The 22,904-nt window shown below is 39.4% G+C and overlaps 1 long non-coding RNA gene across 1 annotated transcript in view; it reads right to left on the bottom strand.

Moving 5' to 3' along the window:
* LOC105100652 (uncharacterized) overlaps positions 1-4,011 on the bottom strand; it is a 67,456-nt gene extending 63,445 nt beyond the window's left edge. The window contains exons 1-2 of the long non-coding RNA XR_010379251.1: positions 3,940-4,011; positions 454-566 (exon numbers count right to left, since the gene is read on the bottom strand). This is a non-coding gene — a long non-coding RNA (uncharacterized LOC105100652). The remainder of the gene's footprint in view (positions 1-453; positions 567-3,939) is intronic.
* Between the last annotated feature and the right edge of the window lie 18,893 nt (positions 4,012-22,904).

Genomic DNA, 22,904 nt, shown 5'->3' with positions numbered 1-22,904 from the left:
AGGACCACTGTTTTTTCCTCCCCAAATTGAGGACTCCAGGCAAGCAATGACCACACCACTACTTTTATAAACTTAGTGCCTAGTCCCACATCAATAAATACATAAAGCCTGGGCGGTAACTTTTCTTTAAAATGTTTTTGTCACTCATGAATTCTTTGGAAAGTAACTCCAGGGAACAGCAAAAACTGCTTAATCCAAATCAACATACTTCAACATTTTTACCAGCAAACTGAACTTGTGTATTTCTGAGTAACAGAGCCACCTTTTGCAAACCACTTCCCAGCACTTTCAGAGGAGGGGGGACTATCCCTCCAAAAGTTCTTTTTTCCCCTAATGTAGTTGGATATATCTTAATCATTTAGCACAGTCAGGAAAAAAATATAAAAAAGAAATTAAATGAGCAAGTTCCTTTCAAAGGCCATCCTCACCCGCAATGGGGGAGGTGGGGATTACCTAGCAGAGTGCGGGTCCTCCTTGCAGAGTCGCTGGTCCGCGCTGTCGGCTGTTATCACTACGGCTTCCTCTTCCCGGAAAGGCTGCCTTATTAACTTGCCACACGAAGGCGCCTGGAGATGACAGTATAAGACGAAATAAGATGACTTTCCAAATGTTTCCTTCCATTAACATACAGCCCATACGATTTCTTAACCTTATTCCTCATCAGCAGAGAGGTGTTTGCTGCTTCAGAAATTCAATGGACGTTACCCAGGACACAGGCAAAAAAGACCCAGTTCTGTTCCACCTCTGCTCACTCTATTTGGCTACTGCTGTATAAGGCCTGCTTTTCTAGACCCTTCTTTTCTTCCCACAAAACCCTGGCTCTACCATTTACCCAGAAAGCCTTCAGATGGTGTTTCAGGACTAGCCAGCTACTTGTTAGGTTTAATCACACACCTCCACTCCTACACAGCGGCTTGTCTCCTTGGTCTTGGGATTCGCGCCCCCACCCCCAAACCCGAGTCATCCAGGAACAGTCCCATTTTTTGCCTCCACCTGAGCGACTTTCTTTGGGCAGGCTGCGTCTGTCAAGCCTTAAGTGGCAACATTTATTTATGCCACATTTCTTAGTATCTAAGGTACAAATCAACTCTTCAAATGTTTCAGGCATGAATTAAAGTGACAGCTCTCCATGTTACAATGACAGCAAAATGTGAGTTAGCTGCAAGTCTCAGTAAACAAGTGTGTTTTAATTTAATTTTTATCCAACTCAGGATGAACTTAAAAATCACTCTCTTTTCATCCCTTGGTTTCATGCTTTAGTAAGTGCCATTAATTCAACAAGGTTTTTGTTTTGACAGTGAAGTCTTCCGTAGCATGGGTTCATAATTATGACCATAACTTTTCACTGACTAGGCCTTTAGGAATTGATAAAGGAGACACAAGACCAGACCTTCTTGGCACAGACTGGCTAGCTGCTGAACAAACCCCTCTCCTCTTCATCTTGGGCACCCACATTTCCCAGCTGTCCTAGCAGTTAGGTGTGGCCATGTGACTACATCCTGGCCAATGAAATGCAGACAGAAGTACAGTGGGTGAACTCCAGGCCTGGCCCATTAAAACTCTCCAAGCACCATCGTCCATACTCTTTCCTCTTGTCTCATGACCTTGGAGGCCATATGTTGAAAACAGCAGAGCCACGTAACGGAAGAAGCCTGGGTGCCAGAATTCCCCCTTAGAGATTGTAGCCCACCTGTCAGGAATACCTTTTTTAGACCTTACATGAAAAAGAAAGAACTTTCTATTTTTTTTTTAATTTTTATTTTTTGTGGGTGGGGGGAAGTAATTAGGTTTATTAATTTTTTCGAGGAGGTACTGGGGATTGAACCCAGGATCTTGTGCACGCTAAGCATCTGCTCTATCGCTTGAGTTATACCCTCCCCCCAACTTTCTATTTTTTCAAGCCACTGAGGCTTTGGATTTATACACTACAGCAATCATCTTAACTAGTAAAGATTTATGTCGTACTTTTTTTTAATTTAATTTTTTTTAAAGTACAGTCAATTACAATGTGTCAATCTCTGGTGTACAGCACACTGTCCCAGTCATGCATATACATACATATATTCATATATACTGCACTTTTAAAACTAAAGTGTTATTTTCTCCCTAATAACAGTAATATATTTTCATTGTTTACTATTTGGAAAATACTCTACATTGGTATATTAATGTCACCCGAAAATGCTTCAAGAAATAAATCTCTGATAATGGTAAGAACCTTGTTAATCACAATATCCCTTCTTTTTTCTGAACATGGAAGGGTATATATTTAAAAAAAAAAAAAAAAAAACCTCCCTTAACTGAGATGCATTATTCTAATTAATGTTTTAGGAATGACAGAGGTTATTCTGATAACTAAATCAACTCAGAGTATTAAGCAATTTTGGGAATTGTAACTTCCTCAGACCCCCAAGGCATGATGCAGTCAGTTTCAAAGACAGTATTTCTATTTTACAACTAGGATACAACTTGGGCTCTACTGGAAACTTTCTCATCCCGTATCAGCACACGTGGAAATGGAAACTGTCATGCAGTGGAGGCTAGCAATAGTAAGTTATGTTTCTAACTTTCATAAATTATATTCAAAGCTTTACATTTAGGGTCACAGTCCTTCAGACAACTGTTGAGGCTTACTGTCAGCTGCACGATTCTTTGTTTACTCACTCAGACATTTATTAAATACTGACCATGAACTGTCTAGGTGCTTGGGGCACGACACTGAATGTGAAACAGACTTGATAACTGAGGAGCTTATAGTTCTGGGCACAAGGGGACTAATTCTTGTGAGGAAGGAGACAGGAAAATCTTCAAATACAAGATTATAGCTGAGAGAGGTCTAGAAAGGAGTGAGAGTATGATAGGAATAAACGAAGGAAGGGCATCTTAAGGCCTAAGATTCAGAACAAATCTGAAGTATCTGGGGGATGATGAGCTCATTTGGGCCAAAGTTTAGGGGAAAACTGGGGAGTACCAGAATAGGGGTCTAGAGATGCGGATTTGGACCTAATTATACGGCCTTAGGTGATACTCTATAAATCCTGAACATTAATTTTCTGTATAAAAAGGGAGGCCAACAAATAGATAATTGTAAATGACAGATTTTAAGCAGAGCAGTGAGTGGCCTGATAATGTTAGGTTTCAGGGAAATTAATTCTAGGCAGAGCATGGAGGATGGCCTAGGACAGAGGTAATAACCCTGGAAGCACAGAAACCATTTAGGAGGCTGGCTGATGAAATATGGAAGTAGAGGACGCATTTGATTTGAGAGATGTTTCTGAGACAGAATCAGCAGGACCTGTTAGTTGTTTGGGTGTTAGGGAAAAGGAGAAGTTAAAGATGCCTGAGATTTCTAGCTGTGGAATCTGGGTGGATGATGATGATACCACAAGCTAAGAGGAAATTTAGAAAGAGCAAAGCAGAGGTGAAAGTAAAGAGACTGGTTCTTGACATGTGATTAAAAGTGCCTATGCAGTATCCAGGTGGCACAGGAACTAAAAGTACACTGTAGCTTACAATCTCCAAGTGTTTTCTTATTAATAGTTCATATTAACTGCAAATGAGAAAAAGGAGGCTTTACAGTGGAGAAACCCGGAAGTCACTACCTTAACGAAACGGTTAGTCAACACCAAAATGTCTCCCGATACAATGCGCTGTCCCAATAAGGATGCCACATCACGTGAAATTCTTCAAAAATTTATAAGCTGATCCTAATCATGAGGAAACATGAAACAACCCCCATTATGTTACAAACAACCGCCCTGTATTCTCCAACAATGTCAACGTCATAAAAGGCCAAGAAGGGCGAGGAACTCCTCCATCTTAAAGGTGACTAAAAAGACATGATAATAAACTGTGACCGTGGATAGGGTCTTGGGTTGGAGGAGAGGGGAGCGACTACTAAAAAACATTATCAAGGTGTGGCCCATAGCCGGGTCGTACCTTGTGGGCTCCAGAGACTTCGGACTCGGGTCACGTCTTCGCGTCAGGCCCTCGCGCCCGCCATTTCCTGCTCTGGCGCGCAACTCACCAACCCGCGAGACAGCCAGGAACTACCCGCGAGACATCCGGGCACCACACGCGAGACATCCGGCCACTACACGCGAGAATTTGGGCAGTACTCGCGAGACATCCGGGCACTACACGACCGGCGTTCACGGCTCGCACGCATGAACAGCACAGCCGTCTTCCAGCCACTTTCGCGAACTCGTCCGCCTGACCTAGCAGATGTGGCCGAGAATGGATCGCTGGTGCCCACATCTGTCATAAGCAATTGAAAGTTCCAAATCCCAAGAAATTTGGTTGGCACCTACGGCCTGCCCCCCAGTTCTACAAAACAAACGTCAAAAAACTTTACCTCAGTCTGTGACTTGCACACATTTTATTGGATCATATATCAGAAGACAGGGAAAGGTGGCTGCTAATCTCATTCACTGCTGATGGGGCGTTCCAACTTCTTCCAGAAGATGAACTGCATTTGTAAGATTAAAATTCAAAATATAAACACCTTTATCTTAAGATTTATGTAGTAAAAGCCTGAGAAAAACAGGTAAGAGACACAGACTAGAGAGCTAATGTCTAAAAGAAAATTCTGCAACAAATGAAAGAGAAGCTATATTTGGAGAAGAGAATACAGTTTTCTCAAGCTGAAGAAAAATATTTCATTTTCAGGTGAGAAGCCCCTACCACAGTCAACACAAAATTGACAAAAATTGTTCAATACCTGGATGTGAAAAGCTAATGTTCTAAATGTCAGAGATGAAGAATGTCATAGATCTTCAGAAAAAAAAAGTTATCCATAAAGTACAAAAGCAGGCTTCTCCTGAGTGTCAGAGTAACAGGATACACAAGACAGTTTTGACGGGAGAGGCTGTGTGTGACTCAGTGTATCAAGTCATGGAGAAAGCCACAGAAATAATTCTCATTTATATATGGGCTCTAAAGATTGACTCTCTCTGAAAAAAGTCACTCATGGGTGGACTATAAATGACTGAAAGATTAATCAAAATGAAGACTTTTGACGTAGAAGTGCATGGTAAAAGTCCTGATGGTGAGTGTAAAAGTTAATTGATTTAAGAAGTCTATATAATTATTATAAATATGGTCTAGGTGGGGGAGGGTGTAGCACAAGTGGTAGAGCACATGCCATGCTTAGCATGCACAAGGTCCTGGGTTCAATCCCCAGTAACTCCTATAAAAAATAACATTAAAAAAGTAAACCTAATTACCTCCCCCACCCAAAACAAATTTTTTTAAAAAGTAAATATGGTCTAAAAGCACTGCAGATGTTTTTAAAACTTCAAATTTTAACCCATTCTGTTTCTTAAAAAATCTATTAATAAAAAGAATTTAGTTCAATTAAAAAATTATTGAGACTTGAGCAAGTTTGAATTAGAACAGCATGCTAGATGGTGGTACCATATATCACTATTAAATTTTCTAAATTTGAGAATTTCCCTGTGGTTATGTTAGAGAATGGCATTGTTCTTAGAAATTACTGAAGAGTCACTGGGAAAAGGGCTACGTACACACAAGAGAGAGGGAAAGCCAGTGGGATTAAACATTAACTGATGAAGCTGGGTAAAGTGTGTATGGGAGTTTTGTGTTATTCTTGCACATCTTCTATACATTTGAAATCATTTCAAAATAAACTGTTTAAAAATAGTTCTTTAAAACTGTAGGATCAGAATGTTAATATTCTGGTGAGAGCCACTTCCATGCAGTAGTCAGGGCTAAAGCCAGTTTGGGTAGCTTTATGGATCAAGAGATGAAAAAGTAGGGAAAATGAGAGGTGATTCTTGGCCCTGAGATACAGGTATTGTACCTGCTTGAGTCTTGGATTTTCATAGTTTGAGTTTTCATAGGCAGATCACACATGTAAAGTCAGTGATTGATATGCCCATATATATTTATTCCATGCTATAATGTAATGAGACAAATTCCTCAGGGCTGTCATTGTTCTAAATAGCAAATAACAACTCCTAGACTGAAGTTAGAGTTCTGGCTGAGCTGCAGCACCAGGTGAGGAAAGAGAAATGCCAGAATCCTGAAGATGCTGAGGTTTGTTACCAGTGACCAGGATGCATTCTCACCAGCCCCTCCCCTCCCTGAAAAGAATTTAGTTCCTGCAAGTCTGGGCAGGATTCTTGGGGCCAGTTGAGTGATTGCTTTATTGGCTCTGGCCTTCAGTGGCTACATAATTATACTCTTTACTCATGAAGCAAAACGGAAGTGATTGTGTAAGCACATTATGTATCATTACGGAAAATCGCAACATGCCTTCTTCCCGGCTGCCCTGCGAAATATCTAAATTACCCACGCTGCCAAGGAGGGGAGAAAACTGGGCCCAGGGAAAAGCAGGGAAGGGATTGCCTATCAAGAGAGGAATGTTGGGAGAACCTTTATTTGTGATTAAATTGCTTTTAAAATACATGAGGGACATTTAAAAATGCATACATAATTCCAGTACCTCAACAACATAATGATTTTCATTTGTTTGGAGTTCTTTCAAAGTTTCATCCATATGAACATACTGTTTCTAAGTTTATCAAACTATATGTATTTTATACATTTATAAATTTTATACACTACGTAGCATTATTTTAGAAACACTTTCCCTTGATCTTACACTTTTATCATAAATTTTTAATATCCGTGTTATATTCTATTTATACATAATAGATATACTTTATTTAATCATTTCCTTATTATTGGATGCAAATGCTAGTTTTTTAAAATTATGAATAACTCTGCTGTTAATGTCTTCATACATACGGATTTTTCTCCTTTTGAATTTTCATATTTCCTCAATTCTAAGATACACATTTTTCTTCCTTTATTATATATCAGGGTACATTTTGGTATCAAGATGACAATATTTTTTTCTCTGTAAAAAGTTATTATTTAATTGATGTTGCTTCTTAAAGTTGATAGTGTCTTAGAATTGGAGAAATAAAATAATCCTATAATATAAACTTAGAATAGGGGGTTTACTGAGTCAAAACAGGTTTATGACTCTCCATATGTGTATCAAAACGCCTTCAAAAAGGATCTGACCAATGACAACATCCGAAATGTATGGGTGGTACTACTTTCCTACAGTTTGGCCAGCATAGGAGATTTGGCTTTTCTCTTGATTTTAAATAGATGTAAATTGTTTCCTGCTTATTATTTTCATTTTAATCTATTTAGCTGTTCTCCTCTTGGTATAAAAATAACAAAAGGCCAAGTTTGAAGACATCTCAGGAACCATTCAGAAGAAAAGGCCTTGGTGTTCAGTCAGTTATTTAGAAAGGAAAGAGTGAGAGGTACCATTCTGCTCCTTGCCTCTTTCCCGCCATGGTGTCATACGTGTGTTATGCTGCCATATACAAAAGTGGAAAAGGGCGGCAATTTCTTTATAGAATCATAGAGTTTTTGAGCTAGATGAACCTTTAGGGATCATCTGGACAGACCCCTCATTTTGTACATGATTAAATGAAAACCCAGTGAGAGTCAAGCTGTTCAAGATTTTGCAGCTAGGAAGTGGCAGGGCTGAAATTTGAGACCAAGGTTCTGGACGTTTCCACCAAACACACAGCCTCTCTGGTGCAAATTTCACTTGAAGGCTTATGACACATCTACCAGTCTTTGACGTTTAGTCTGGGCAATAGAAAATTTAGACTGAGGACATTACTAATTCTTACTAAGTAAATTAGTCAAGTAAGTGAATTCTTATGATCTCAGATTTAAGATTATAGAGCCAAACATGAAAAAAAATGGCCTGTATCTGAGTATATTGCCCCAAACTAGAAACACATATACACTTCCTGTAATTGGCTTACATAATGAATTCTGAGTAAGGTGTCTTAAGTCTGGTAATTCAGATTTGTAGATGATTAAGCCCTCTGGGGAACTGAATCACCACGCTCTTGAATTTTTGTCGCAGTAGATTCAGTCTCATTGCTATTAAATAATGATGCTGTGCTTACCTTTTCCAAACCAAAGTAGCGCTCAAAGTTTACATCTGAAGAATGATGTATTTATACGCCATCTTCTTTATCATTGTTATTTCCAATCCTTCATGATTTTATAAAATGTTCTAACAACTGTTAACCCAAATCTCAGGCTTTAGCAATCTGTAACAACAATATTAAGTCACTTCTGTCTCAAACCCAGATTGCCCTGATGTGAACCCCCATCAGTGAAACTGCTGGGAACTGGCCCTCTTCAAACTGTTTCCCCAGCTGTTTCTGAGGTCCCCAGGATAATTCCCCACAAATATCCAGGACTGGTCACCATCTTTTATCCTTGCCTCTTTGTCTTTCGTCTGGACAGTAAAGCTGCTGGGCACCACTCTTCTCCCTTGGTGACCACGATTGATCTACCACTACCGTGGTCTCCAAGCAAGGTTAGTCCTCCTCCTGTCTAAATTGTGATGAAACTGTACTTTAAAAAACAAAACAAAAACAAACAAAAAACTGTGTCTTGAAGGCTCCGGGAAAAGGAAACTGGAAACAGAGAATAAGTTACAACATCCAGCAGCAGTAAGTGTCTTTAGAGATGACAAGTCTAAACCCAGCCGAAACCCTGCCCTATTCCTAGCCGTCCCTCACATGGCAAGGAGGCGGCCCAAAAGGAAACAGGCTCCTCCAGATACTGCCCTACCCTGGACTTCAAGGCCCGTTGCCCCCCAACTTAGAGAAAGAAGAATCCTCCAGTCTTTCACAAGCCCTAGCCCGGCTTTATTTTCCTGTCCCAGAATTTTCCTCTTTTCAGAATGGTTGACAAGGGGAATGTGAATACCCTTTGGCAGGTGGGTGGCGGTGGAAATCCTGTGCTGCTCTAAGGATTGGTCTGGGCACCTGGGCTTCATAGCTTAGACAAGATCATCATTATGGTAGGCAGTATATTTTCCAAAGTCTGATTTGTACAGTCTTAAACTTACCCCCTGGTGGGAAAACATTTGTGCTTCAGTAGGAAACTGGATTTTCTAGAGTATAGGGCACCTCTCTGGGTTATCCAGTTCCTTGAGAGCTATTTTACAACTCTGAAAATAGGCAATTGATCAATGCAAAATACCTGATTTTTGTAGACATCACAGTATATCCTGCCCAGAACAAGAGTAGAGGTTCAATTGATTTGTCTCTCTTACTGTGAAAGAAGCCAGTTTTGTCTCAGTTTGCATATTCATTTAGCTATTTCTCATCTATAACTAACTAATGTCCTGCACTCATTCCACTTCTGATCACCAGCTAGTGATTCTGACTCCAATTCTGACGTGTGTCTGGTAGCAGGGGGTGGAAGGGGAGGGTTCCCCCACACCACCAAGCAATTGTTTTTCTTTTTTCTTTCTTTCTTTTTTTTTTTTTTTTTTTTTGAATTGAAGTATAGTTAGTTTACACCCAAGCAATTTTCTGATACCAGCTAGCTACCCTACAATTCAACTCAGTTCTGACACTGTGTACTGGGAGATAGCATCAGATCACAGGTTAAGGGCTGGAGTTCTATCAGATGGCCCCCTACCCCATTTCAGACACCAATTGCAAGTTCAGGTTGTCACCTGTACTTCTGATGGACTGGCTGTAGATCAGAGGTTCCATGGACCCCCTCCTTGGATTCAGTTAATTTGCTAGAGTGGCTCACAGACTTCAGACAACATTTTACTTACTAGATCACTGGTTTATTATAAAAGGATGTAAGTCAAGAACAGCCAGAGGGAAGGGGTGCATAGGGCAAGGTCTGGGGAAAGGGTGGAGAACTTCCATGCCCTTTACAGGCATGTCATTCTCCCAGAGTCCCCATGTGTTCACCAACCCAAAAGCTCTCTGTCCTTTCGGGTTTTTATGGAAGCTTTGTTGTATAGTTATGATTGATTAAATCATTGGTCCTTAGCAATCAATTCAACCTCCAGCCCTTATCCCCTCCCTGGAAGTCAGGGGAGTAGGACTGAAAGTTCCAAACCTCCAGTCACATGGTTGGTTCCCCTGGCAACCAGCCCCCATCCATAGGTGCTTTCCAAAACTGACCTCATTAACATAAACCTAGGTGTGATTGAAAGGGTTTGTTATAAATATCAAGACATCGTTATAAGCTCTTATCACTTAGGAAATTCCAGGGGTTATAGGGTCTCTGTGCCAGAAGTGGATGAAGACTGAATATGTATTTCTTATTATAAATCACAATATCACAATAACTGTGTCTGCTTTTTGGATTCTTCTTTGAACTGTCTATAATACCTTAGGGTTCTCCTTGTTCATGAGTTGAATAAGATCTTTAACACAAGTTCTTTTTCATATCAGTATGAGACTCATGATTTTACCATTACAACTTTTTTTCTTTTAATACCATGTATGGGACCTTAAACCATGGTTTTTATTACCCAGAAACTGGGTTTGCCTCTTGGTGGGTGTGAAGCCGAAAGATAACCAAACCAAAGAGCAAGAGAAGGAATGATTTATTACGTGTAGCAAGTAAAGAGAACGGCAGGGGTCTCCCCCAAAGCAGCAAAACTGGGGAAGTTTTAAGCTAAGGGTACCTGCATATTCATGAAGGAGTTTGAGCAAAGGACAATTCAGTATAGAATTGGGGTAAAGGTCGACAAGGTCCAAACTTCAGTTAATTGAAGTCCCAAGGGTCAGAAAATGTCAGCATCATCATTACCGAGATGATGTGGTGGTGCAGCGCTCCGAGGGGATTTGAGTTCTGCCAAACAGCTCAGGAAAGTGCTTCAGGATAATCTTTACCATTGAAAAAAAACTAGGAGTCTTTACAACAGATTTTTTATCTTTGTTGTTGTTGTTACATCTCTTGCCTAATAACTGTCCTTTGTTCCTGCAGTCCTTTTTTTTCCCGCCTTAAGATCATTCATTACTGAGGTCTGTTCAAGGACAAGCATTGTGGCCAGGCTTTGGTCACAAAATGGCTTAGGCCAAAAATGGCTTCTCTTATGTCAAGAAAGCCATGCTTGGTTCTCTTTCTCCAGGGACCACCCCCCAAACCTATCCGCTTACCATTAGTTTTTATTAAATCAAATCTAGTTTAGGTCCTTGTTATATTTTTCTGTCGGCATGAGTAATAGAGATCAAGTCTGTGAGTCCCCTCCCCCGCCTCCAGCATAATATACAGACACATATAACACCCTTTCACATACATACAGTTCCCCCAAATAAGCAATAACTTTAGCCATAGAACAATCTGAAATCCACATTCAAGAAGAAAATATTTTAATGCAACAGAGGCACAGTTCTGGTGATCCAACAAGCAGAACATATGCTGTCTCAGCTTGAAGAGTCCAAATTTGGGTTTTTTCCCTCCAAGTCCAGACATTCTTCAAGAATGTAGAATACTTGGCTTTCATATCAGAGTTGGTCAGCCTCATCACTGCTGACATTTGAGACCAGATTATTCTTTGTTATGGAGGCCGTCCTGTGCATTGTAGGATGCTTAGCAACATCTTTGGCTGAGTAGCACCACACCTCCACTTGTGACAACCTAAAAAATCTCCAGACATGGCCGAATTTCACCGGGGAGTAGGGGGAGGCAAAATCACCTCCAGTTGAAAACCACTGGTCTGTTTTATTAAGTGTCCCACAATGGCTCCTTCCAGAGTGAAGGGGGATCTTTCCTAAGAAGTGAATGTAGTCAGCTATTGGGTATCAGCGTGGCTAGGTCTCAGTCATAGTGTTGAGTAAACACAGGAAGTTGCAGAATGCTGTGCACAGCATGATACTACTTATGTAAATCTTAAAAGCACAAAACCTCATCATGTGCACTTTGTATAGAAACAGGCATATGGAGTAGAAGCATAAAGCCATTGTCACAAGAAAGAAACTTTACCCTTCTAGATTCTTCTGGCTGGTGCAAGAATTAAACTGACATGAGATAGACTAAGAGGAGAAAAATCAAACAAAAATTGAGTAACATGTGTACATGGGAGAGACCCAGGAAAACTGAGTCACTCACCAAAATGGCCGAAGCCCTCACCTCAAATACCAGCCTCGGCTAAAGACAGAGGAGGGTGTTGAGGGTGAGGTGTCAGTCATGCACGGTTACCAGGAAAAGCGTAGTAAGCAAGGGTGATTGTGATGCAGATTTAAGCCCTCTCCTGGACGAGAATCCCTAGAGTTTTGGTCATCCCCCGCTTCCTGGTACAGAGGGGGAGACACCCTTACAAGTGGAGATCTCCCTTACAAATGTAGATGTTTCATACAAAAGGGCACCTCCTCCTTGGCTTTCAGTGTCCTTCCAATGTCTGCTGTTTCTCAGAAAACAACCAGCTTAAAACAATTAATATACCAGAGACATATTTCAGGATGGCAAGTTCTGCTCCCTTACACGACAAACATGAAGAGTACACACCAGTTTTAATGAGTATGGTTGTCACTGGGAAAAGAGGGAGGGAATTAGGACAGGCTAGGATTACAAAAGAAAATTCACCTGTGTGTATCATGTTTTGCTTATCTTTAAAAAGAGATCTATCAAATGTTAATCATTTTTTTCATTCCAGCGAGTACATATATGGCTATTGTTCTACGAACTTTACTGTATTTTTGGGAAAAAATCATGATAAAATATGAAAACTGCAGCTTAAATTTCCCATAATGTTCTTTGAAGCTGTGTTTTATTTTTTAGTCGTCTCCTGTTTTATGTTATTCATAGTGCTGCTCGCCTTCACCATCATAGGTAGATGTGAGCTGGCCGTGTTTTATAGAGCACTTCTCCGACTTAGACCCTAAGGACGACCACAGTACAAGCTCTCACCTTGTATTTGTGGAGAGCTTTATCTTTTCCCAGTACTCTTACATCTGTCTTCTCATTTTATATTCACAGCTTCTATCACCATCAATCTTAGTCTCAACTATATTCACTATGAAAATGTATTAAAAGGGCTTCTATGAAAACCTTTTCTCTGGCAACTACTTTAGTTTGGTTTACCGCAGAAACCAACTCTGAGACAAGAACCTATTTGAGGGGTGACCCCAGGAAGCTTGTGTAGGGGAAGTGACAGAGAAGGGACGGAAGCTGGATAAATGGCATATCATACGACAGGTAACAGCGAGGGCGATGGAGGCAAAGCCCTGCTGGCGGAACTTGGGGAAATATAAACATATCTCCGAGCTCTTTGAACTGAGAAACGAGTCATATGGGTATTTTGCCTCTGACTCCCATCTGTCATTGACTGAAGGCTGTTCCCATAGGTGAGAGCTTGCCATCACTTCTGACTTGTGCACTTGCGTCAAGCAGAAGCCCTCAGATGCAGAAGCACAGGTGTTTGTACATGGATGCTGTTGGCAAGTATCTGCTACAGCACCTTTCTGTGGGTGTGTCCAGATTTTCATGGATGTCATACATTTACCACCTACATAGCATTTTCACAAATACCACATTTAATCCTGTGCGGAAGGGCATATTCTTATTTGTAATTAGAAAGCTCGACTGAATCAATTTACTTGCCAGAGGCTTGAAATTGTTGCTTTTGACTCCAAGTCCAATAATCTTTAAATTGCTTGGCTGTCATCTCACTATACCAGGGATCAGCAAGCTGTGGCCTGTGAGGCAAATCTGGCCTGTCACCTGTTTTTGTAGATAAAGTGTCCTTAGGACACCACCGCACCCATTTGTTTGTACACTGTCTGTAGCTTGCATGCTACAGCAGTAGAAATTGAGTAGTGTCAGCAGAGGCCTGCAAAGCCAAATCGATTTACAGTTTGGCTCTTTACAAGAAAAGTTTGCCAACCCCAGCTCTATTCCCTAAAACTAGGAGGGAAGTTCATATTTTCAAGAGTTTTGAAAGCTTCTAGCACGAACAAATTTATAAGAATGAAATATTCATTATTACTCATAAAAATTCCTTTTTTTATGGAGTGGGTTAGAAGCAAAATAGTATTTTTAAAAAACCTTTTCCCTAAGAACAAATATTGGCTATTTGCCTTAAAAAATCTGTCAAGATCCAAGGAGAAATCTGAGGCAGTTTCATTTCCACTGTGGAATAAATTATAAATACTTCGTTCAGACATAGGAAACAGTGATCACTTATTGTGCCAAACCCCAACTAATTAAAAATTCCATTAATAATGATCCAAAATGGTGTTCACGCTTAATGGAAGACAGAGTGGTGATAGGTGAGTGATGCCTGCCCTGGGCACAGGAAGAGGGATAGTGTTGGCCAGTATTGAATACAAAAAAAGCAGCACAGCCACCTGTCATGGGATGGGTGGAGAAAAGAACAAGAAGAATGGGGACACTAGAATAGATAGTCACAGCAGGCTTCCCTTCCTGTGATCCCAGGAGATACGGAAGGCTGAGGAAAGTGAAATATACATGAAGTGGGAAAAATGGAGGTGGTGCCTTTGACTCATGACTTGTATTAGGTTTTAGAAGGTGTCTGAAACTGTCAGCCTTTTTCTTTTTTTAAATTAATAGACTTTATTTTTTAGAATGTGGTTTGAGGCTTACAGAAAAATTGAACCAATAGAACAGAGAGTTCCCATATAGCCTCCTCCCTTCCCCATCCCACAATTTCCCCTCTTACTAACATCTTGTGCTAGTGTGGTACATTTGTTGCAATTGATAAACCAATATTGATACATTATTCACTCAAGTCCCGTTTTCTGTAGTTTAAGGTTCACTCTTTGTGTTGTACAGTTCTATGGGTTTTGACAAATGCATAATGTCGTGTATCCACCATTACAGTATAGAATAGAATAGATTCCCAACCTTGAAATTTCCCCATACTTCACCTGCTTCCACTTCCCCTTCCATCCCCACCCACCCCCACAGCCTGATCCCCTCACAACCACTGATCTTTTGACTGACTATAGTTTTGCCTTTTCTAAAAAGTCATAGAGTTGGAATCACACAGTATGAAGACTGGCTTTTCTGACTGGCTTGTTTCACTTAGCAATATACCTTTAAGGTTCCTCCACATCTTCTCATGGCTTGATAGCTCATTTTGTAATCAATGAATTGTATTTCATTGTATGTTGGGCAAAATTTTGTTTACTCATTCACCTACTGAAAGATATCTTGGTTGCTTCCAGTTTGGGGCAATTAAATTATCTATTCCTCCTTGTGTGAATTTTGGTAGATTGTATCTTTCAAGGAATTTGTCCATTTCATCTAAGTTATCAAATTTGTGTGCATAGGGTTGTTCATGATATTTCTTCATTGTCCTTTTACTGTCCATGAGGTCAGTAGTGATGGTTCCTCTTTCATGTCTTTTATTACTCATTTGTTTCTTCTCTCTTTTTGTTTTGACTAGCCTGACTAGGGGTTCATCAGTTTTATTGATCTTTTCAAAGGACCAGCTTCTGGTTTTGTGGATGTTTTTCAGTTGTTCTCCTGTTTTCAGTATCACTGATTTCTGCTGTAATTTTCACTATTTCTTTTCTTCTCTTTGCTTTACATTTATATTGCCCTTCTTTCTCTAGTTTTCTCAAGCAGAAGCTTAGATTACATATTTTAGATCTTTTTTCTTTTCTCATATTTGCATTCAATGCTATAAATTTTTCTAAGCACTGCTTTTGCTGTATCCTACATATTTTAGTAAGTTGTATTTTCATTTAGTTCAAAATATTAAAAAATTTCTCTTGATAGTTCTTTGATACAGCTATTATTTAGAAGTATATGTTTAATCTAAAAATATTTTGGGACTTTCTAGCTATCATTCTGTAATTGATTTCTAGTTTAGTTCCACTGTGATCTGAGAGCAGGCATCGTGTGATTGCTATTCTTTTAAATTTGTTAAGGTGTATTTTATGGCTCAGAATGTGGCCTATCTTGGTTAATGTTCCATGGGAGCTTAAAAAGAATTTATATTCTGCTTTGTTAGATGAAGTATTCTGTACATGTTAATTAGATCCAGTTACTTTGTGCAGCTCTTCAGTTCAACTATGTCCTTAATGATTTTCTGCCTGCTGGATCTGTCAGTTACTGATAGAGCAATGTTGAAATCTCCAGCTGTCTCCGTTGGATTTGTCTATTTCTCCGTGCAGTTCCATCACTTTTGCCTCACATATTTTGAGCTCTGATGTTAGGTGCAGACATGATAAAGATTATGATATCTTCTTGGAGAACTGACCCAGTTATCATTATGTAATGCACTTTTATATCTCTGATAATTTTCTGAAGTTTGCTTTGATATCGCTACTTTGATGCTGCTGCTCCAGCTTTCTTTGCATTAGTGTTAGTGTCTTTCTTCATGTCTTCACTTTTCTCTTTTTTTAATTTTAATTGAAGTGTAGTTAATTTACAGTGTTAGTTTCAGGTGTACAACAAAGTGATTCAGTTATACATATCCATACATATATATTATTTTCTTTTCAGGTTCTTTTCCATTATATGTTATTACACATCTCTTCACTTTTAATCTGCTGTTGCCTTTATATTTAAAAGGAGTTTCTTTAAATATAATAGTAAACATATATTTGGGTCTTCTTTTTTTTTTAGTATGCCCTGACAGTCTCTGCCTTTTAATTACTGTACTTAGATCATTTAAAGTGATTGTTGGTAAAATTGGATTAATGTCTACCATGTTTATAATTGTTTTCTACTCATTGCACTTGTTCTTAGTTTCTTTTTTATCTTCCTCTTTTTTTTTTTTTCACCTTCTCTGGTTTTAACTGAGCATTTTACCTGAGTCCATTTTCTCTCTTCTGTTAGCATATCAATTATATTTCCTTAAGGAAAAATTTTTAGTACTTTCCCTGGAGTTTGCAATATATGTTTACAACTAATCAAAGTGCACTTTCAAATAACACTATACTGTTTTGCAGGTAGCTCAGGTACCTTATAACAGAGTATTTCCAGTTCCTTCTTTCTATCCCTTATACTATTGCTGTCATTCATTTCATTCATCCGTAAGCTATAATTACCCCAATACATAGTTGCTATGATTGCTACTTTGAATAGTTATTTATTAGATCAATTAAAAGTAACAAAAATAAAAGACTCTATTTAACCTTCATTTATTCCTCTCTAATAGTCTTCCTTTCAAGTCAAATCTTTCTGACCTATATCGTTTTCCTTCTTTGTGAAGAACTTATTTGAACATTTCTTGCACAGCAGATCTATTGGCAACAAATTCCTTCAGTTTTTGTCTGAGAAAGTCTTTTTTTCTCCATTTTAGAAGGATAGTTTTTGCTGGATAAAAGATTTAAAGCTTTTTTTTTTTTCTTTCAACACTTCAAATATTTCAGTCCATTCTCTTTTTGCTTGCATGGTTTCTGATGAAAAGTCCAATGTAATTCTTATCCTTGCTCCTCTATAGGTAAGGTTCTACACCTCCTTTGATTTCTTTTTTTTTTTTTTTTTAATCATGCTTGGTATTTTCTGAGTTTCTTGGATCTGTGGTGTATATCATTGGTGTGTATCATTAATTTTGGAAAAGTCTAAGCTATTATTGTTTCAAATATATCTTCTGCTTTTTTTTTTTCCTTTTTCTTTTCCTTCTGATATTCCCATTATGTGTATGTTATACCTTTTGTAATTGTCCCACAATTCTTGGATATTCTTTTCTGTTTTGCCATCCTTTTTTTCACTTTGCCTTTCAGCTTGGGAAGTTTCTATTAAAGTATCAAGTTCACTGTGTCCTCGGCCATTTCCAACCTACTGATGAGCCCTCAAAGGCCTTCTTCATGTCTCTCGCAGTGTTTTTGATTCTTTTTTAGTTTCCATACTTACATTAAACTCATCTCTTCTTGCCCATTGTCTACTTTTTCCATTACATCCTGTTCTGATTCAACATTACTTGGGATACTGCAATTCAATTCTGGCATTAACTACCTGAATTAGCATCAGATCTCACAAAGGGCTCAGTCCTCCACAAGACTGCCTTTACTCCAGGTGGGGTCCTCAAACTTCCTGCACTTCTGACCAACCGGCTATAAATTTGGGGGTTTCCTCCAACCCCCTCAGTTTCAATAATTCTCTAGAATAACTCACTGAAATCATTGGAAGTGTTATACTTACAAGTATGTGTTGTTATAAAGGATACACAAAAGACAGAGCTTCCATGTCCTTTCCTGTGTAGTCACGGTATGTCACCCTCCCTGTATATCCCTGCGTTCACCAACCAGGAAACTCCATGGAGCTTCAGTGTCTGGAGATTTATATGGGGTACCATTACATAGGCATGACTGAATAAATCTTTGGCCACATGATTAAACTCAATCTCCAGCTCTCTTCCCCTCTCTGGAGGTCAGACTGACCCAAAGTTCCAGCCTTCTAAACACGTGGTTGGTCTTTCTGGTGACTAGCTCCCATCCTGAAGCTAACAAAAGGCCTACCATGAATTGCTTCATCACCGTAAAGAGTGGGAGGCTCCCTAAAGCTGGGCCCCCAGGAGTTTTTAAACACTCAAGTTAGCCTACACCCAGCCTTCAGCAATTCATCACTTACCATTTAAGTATTCCAACCAGGCTGGCTTCAGAGGTTTCTGCTCTTGGTAAGCTGTGATTCTCTGTATTTCCATATCTTTCCAGTTTTCAGGGTGGCATTTTTCCTTGTGACCTCAGTTCTCTGTTAGATCCAAGAAAGTTGTTGATTTTGTTTGTTCAACTTTTTTCTTGTTATAAGGACAAGAGTGATTACTTCTAAACTCTTTACATGTCGGAGCTAATCAGGAGGTGTGATCAGTGTACAGCCAGAGGCAGGCATGCTGAAAGCCAAGTGTGATTCACCTGTGGCCCATGAGAGTGAGGCATATTGATTATTACTGGCAGCTACTGACCCTTCCGCTAAAATTGCATTCTCCAAATACAGTATTTTGCTGAGTAATTGGTCCAATTAAATGGAATTTTCAAAAGAGGGATCTTTTAGTGATATTTGGTTTTATGGTTTGAACCAGACTTCATTTCCACTGTATCAAACTCCAATGGCCTTTCAGTGACAGAATGGATTTCTAGCAAGTTCTGTGCATTGCAGTTGTTAATTCTTAAGTAAAGTTGCTCTAGAAGATGATTTCTCTGACTTATAAGCAGACCTCCACTCCACCTTATGAGTTTCCTGCTCTTTTCCCTTGAATCTGAAACATATTGATGGGTTTCTACCCAAGAGACCTCCTGCTTGGTGAGGCACTCTTATTAGGATGACAAGTCAGTGGACTAAAGGAAAGAATTATAGGTTTTTATTCAAGTGGTTAAATCCATAAGTACATCTTTCTAAATTAGGTCTGTTTTGTTGTTACCTGTCTCTAGACTTCCATTAGCAGTCTCGTTGGTCAGAAGATTTAGAGAAAGTAAAAGAACGTTATACTTTTGATTTTTCTTCTTCCTATAATCCAGTGGTTCTCAACTGGGGACAATTTCATCCCCAAGGTGACATTTTGTAATGTCTGGAGACATTTCTAGTTATTTACAACTGGGGAAGGGTGGTGCTACTGGTGTCTTGGGGGTAGAGGATACTGCTAAACATTCTACAATGCATAGGAAAGTTTTCCACAACAAAGAATTATCCACAAAAATTCTCTGGCCCAAAGTATTAATTGTGCTGAGGTGGAGAAACCCTACTGTAGTGTGAGAGATTAGCCTCCGTGGCTTGTCTCCTCCGCTAAACCAGAATCCTGATGATCTCCTTCTTCTCTCTTAATTGATTTTTCTATTATAAAGATAGCGCTTCTCTTTGGATTATTTTTTCTTAAGTCCCGCCCAGGAAGTTAGTCTTGAAATCCTGTTCCACAAAGCCTACAGGTCAAAGATTTATAGTATCATCTACTTACTGGAGGCCTACTAGGTGCTGGAGTCCTAAGAATTAAACATTCTTGCAAAAATTACAGTCTGCTTAGCATGCAGGTTATATGAATAAAAATCAATAACACAAAGTAACTCCAAATTAGAGCTACAGATAAAATTGTAGAAATAGCCTTGGTGGAGGGATGAGAACCAGCATCTTTTGAGCTACTGAGCTGCACATGTTGTTTAGAGATGTTCTCCTACTTAATCTTCATAACAGTCTCACCAGACAGCCTTGTTCTCATCAAATAAAGCAGTCAAGACGAGAACAGAGTGATACCCTGAGGAGTTTTTTCCCCTTCCTGTTAATAACTCAAATATATGCCCTGTTGAAATTTACAAGCTACAAAATGTCTGCAGAGGAATAAAAAATCACCCATTATTCCACTCTCAGAGTTAACTGTTTAGTGCATTAGTTTGCACCTTATTTTTTGCATGTATAATGCATTTTAAATATAATTGAGTTTATTATATATATATATATGTAAAACATATCCTTTCTTTTCCATATAGTATTATTTCATGGGCATTTTTGTAGGTCAGCCAATATTGTCTTAAGTATGTTTTTAATGGCTGTGTAATACTTTATCATATGACTACTTTATGTTTAACCATTCTCTTTGAGGTGTGGCAACAATTTTTCTATATAAAACAAAACAAAAACAAAAACAGGAAATAGAACGCAAGTACCTGAATGGCACCAAACACCAAACTTCAACAACAAAAAAGAAATACTAGGGGAAGGAGAGTATAAGTCAGTGGTAGAGCATATGCTTAGCATGCATGAGGTCCTGGGTTTCATCCCCAGTAGCTCCATTAAATAAACAATCAGTCAATCAATCAATAATCCATCCAACCTAATTCCCCACCCCCAGCAAAAAAAAAGGAAGGGGGTTTAAAAAAAAAAAAAGAATACCACCAAAACAGAAGATAAACATATCTTTGACTTTCCATTGCCATTATATCTAGTGATAAAGTTAATTTCATATATCAGGACCCACAAAATGGAGGCCACCCCGTAGCACCGCCCCCATCACAAATCTAAACCGAAGTCAGCCTGCACTTATGAGAAACACCTCTCAAGGATATCTGACACACACCAATCACAGTCCTCCATCTCAGCTTTAGCTCTCTCACCTTACCCTAGAAAATAGGATTTGCCAATGTCGACTAAAATAAATGCACAGCCTAAAAGTTGGGAGTTATATTTTATTTGGCAGGAGGACTCAAGCCAGGATGACAGCCTCTCAGGTCGCTCTGAGGGACTGCTCCGAAGAGGGAGGGGAGGAGCTAGGATATATAGGAGCTTTACAACAGAGACCAGGTAGTTGGAACAATAAAAGATTACTTGTTATCTAAAGAAAACCAGGCATCTCAAGTTAAAGAATTTAGTGCTTTTCTATGTATGGGAGGAAGCAAACATCTGGGCTTACTGAATTCATTCCTTTGACAAGCACCTAGCTATCTTGGGCCAGTATCTTGTCCTTTCTTATTCTGAGTCCCCTCAGTGCACCATTGTGAGTGACTGCAGAGGCTGGGCTGCAAGTTTGTCTTCACTGTGGGGGGTGGCGGCAGCCGCTGATGACTTGATGGCTTCAGCATTCTTTGTTTACTTGGTATAGTTTGAAGTATTTTTCGTTCACACCAGTCTTGTAAGGAAATCTGCAACCTCCTCTCCAACTGTGCGCTGTTTGCACGTTGCCTCTTCCAGTATTCTATGAAACTCTTTCCTGCCCATAATCCTTCAGGAAGAGTGCTCTGCTGCTCATGAGGCATTGTAACCCCCATCCATGGATTCTTTTCCCTTGAATAAAGGACATCACACTCGTTACTAAATTGTTTTAGTTTTGTCATTTCATACTAACAATGCTGGGCTTTACAAATACCTGTTAAATGATGTACAAATCCATGTACAGTGATGTGGTGTTTTTCACTGTGCCCCGATCTCATTGTTTGGTGTCTGCTTATAAAAAAGGGAGAGAATAATGAAGTTAAATAATCAGAATCCATCGATAGGATTTCATTTTTAAGATAAAAAGTATGTGTGTGTGGGGATTTCTCTTGATTTTTTTTTAAAAAATACTGTGGTGTTGCAATTTATAAGAAGTATATATTTGGTCATTCACATGACTAAAATGTATTTCTCATGTAGATTTGATCTTCCTCCATGGTTTATGGCACACAGCTCTCAAAACCCTTGGAATTTCCTGAGTGAAAAAAGCAATGCAAGCATCTTTTGTTATGATATTTGGTCTCTGGTCCTCACTTCCTGAAATCCCTTCAGGGCCATAAAGGTGAAGTGGGTGTTTTGTTATTCAAAGCAAGCCTCTTTCCTCCACAACTCGATTTATGTTAATGAGGTGACTTTTGGAAAGCACCTAAGGATTGGGGCTGGTTGCCAGGGGAACCAACCCTGATTAGAGGGTTGGAACTTTCAGTCCTACCCCCTGATTTCCGGGGAGGGGAGAGGGGCTGGAGGGTTAATCAGTCACCAGTGGTCAGTGAGTTAATCAATCATGCTTGTGTCGTGTATCCTCCATAAAATCCCAAAAGGACAGGATTTGGAGAGCTTCTGGGTTGGTGAACATGTTGAGATGCTGGGTGAGTGGGGTGCTCACGGAGGGCATGGAAGTGCCCCTTCCCTATACCTTGCCCTCTGCCTCTCATCCATTTGGCTGTTCCTGAGTTAAATCCTTTTATAATAAACCAGTAATCTGGTAAGTAAACTGTTTTTCTGAGTTCTGTGAGGCCCAATAGCAAATTAATGAAACACAAGAATGGAGTCATGGGAACCTCTGATTTATAGCCAGTTAGTGAGAAGCACAGAGAACAATTTGGACTTGCAAAGGGTACCTGAAGTGGTGGGGGAGGGGAGTAGTGTTGTGAGACTGAAAGCCTAACCTGTGTGATCTGATGCTATCTCCTGGGAGATAGTGTCAGAATGAGTTAAATTTGTGGGACACACAGCTGGTGTGGGGAACCCCCCCAAACACACGTTATAACTGGTCTTAGAACCTTTTAAGTACCACAATAGTAATTTTGGTATCAACCCCAGGAATTCCAAGCTTATTATATAAAGTAAAATTATTAGGATTTATACTAATATATATGTTTAATATATATGATAAATATACATTATATGTATATTTACAGCTATATGGTATTGTGATTATATTCAGACGTAATAGTCAAGACAGG

Source organism: Camelus dromedarius, chromosome X, assembly GCF_036321535.1.
Source record: "Camelus dromedarius isolate mCamDro1 chromosome X, mCamDro1.pat, whole genome shotgun sequence".
Taxonomy (NCBI): Eukaryota; Metazoa; Chordata; class Mammalia; order Artiodactyla; family Camelidae; genus Camelus; species Camelus dromedarius.
Note: the sequence above shows the minus strand (reverse complement) of the source record. Positions and strands in the feature narration are given on the sequence as shown.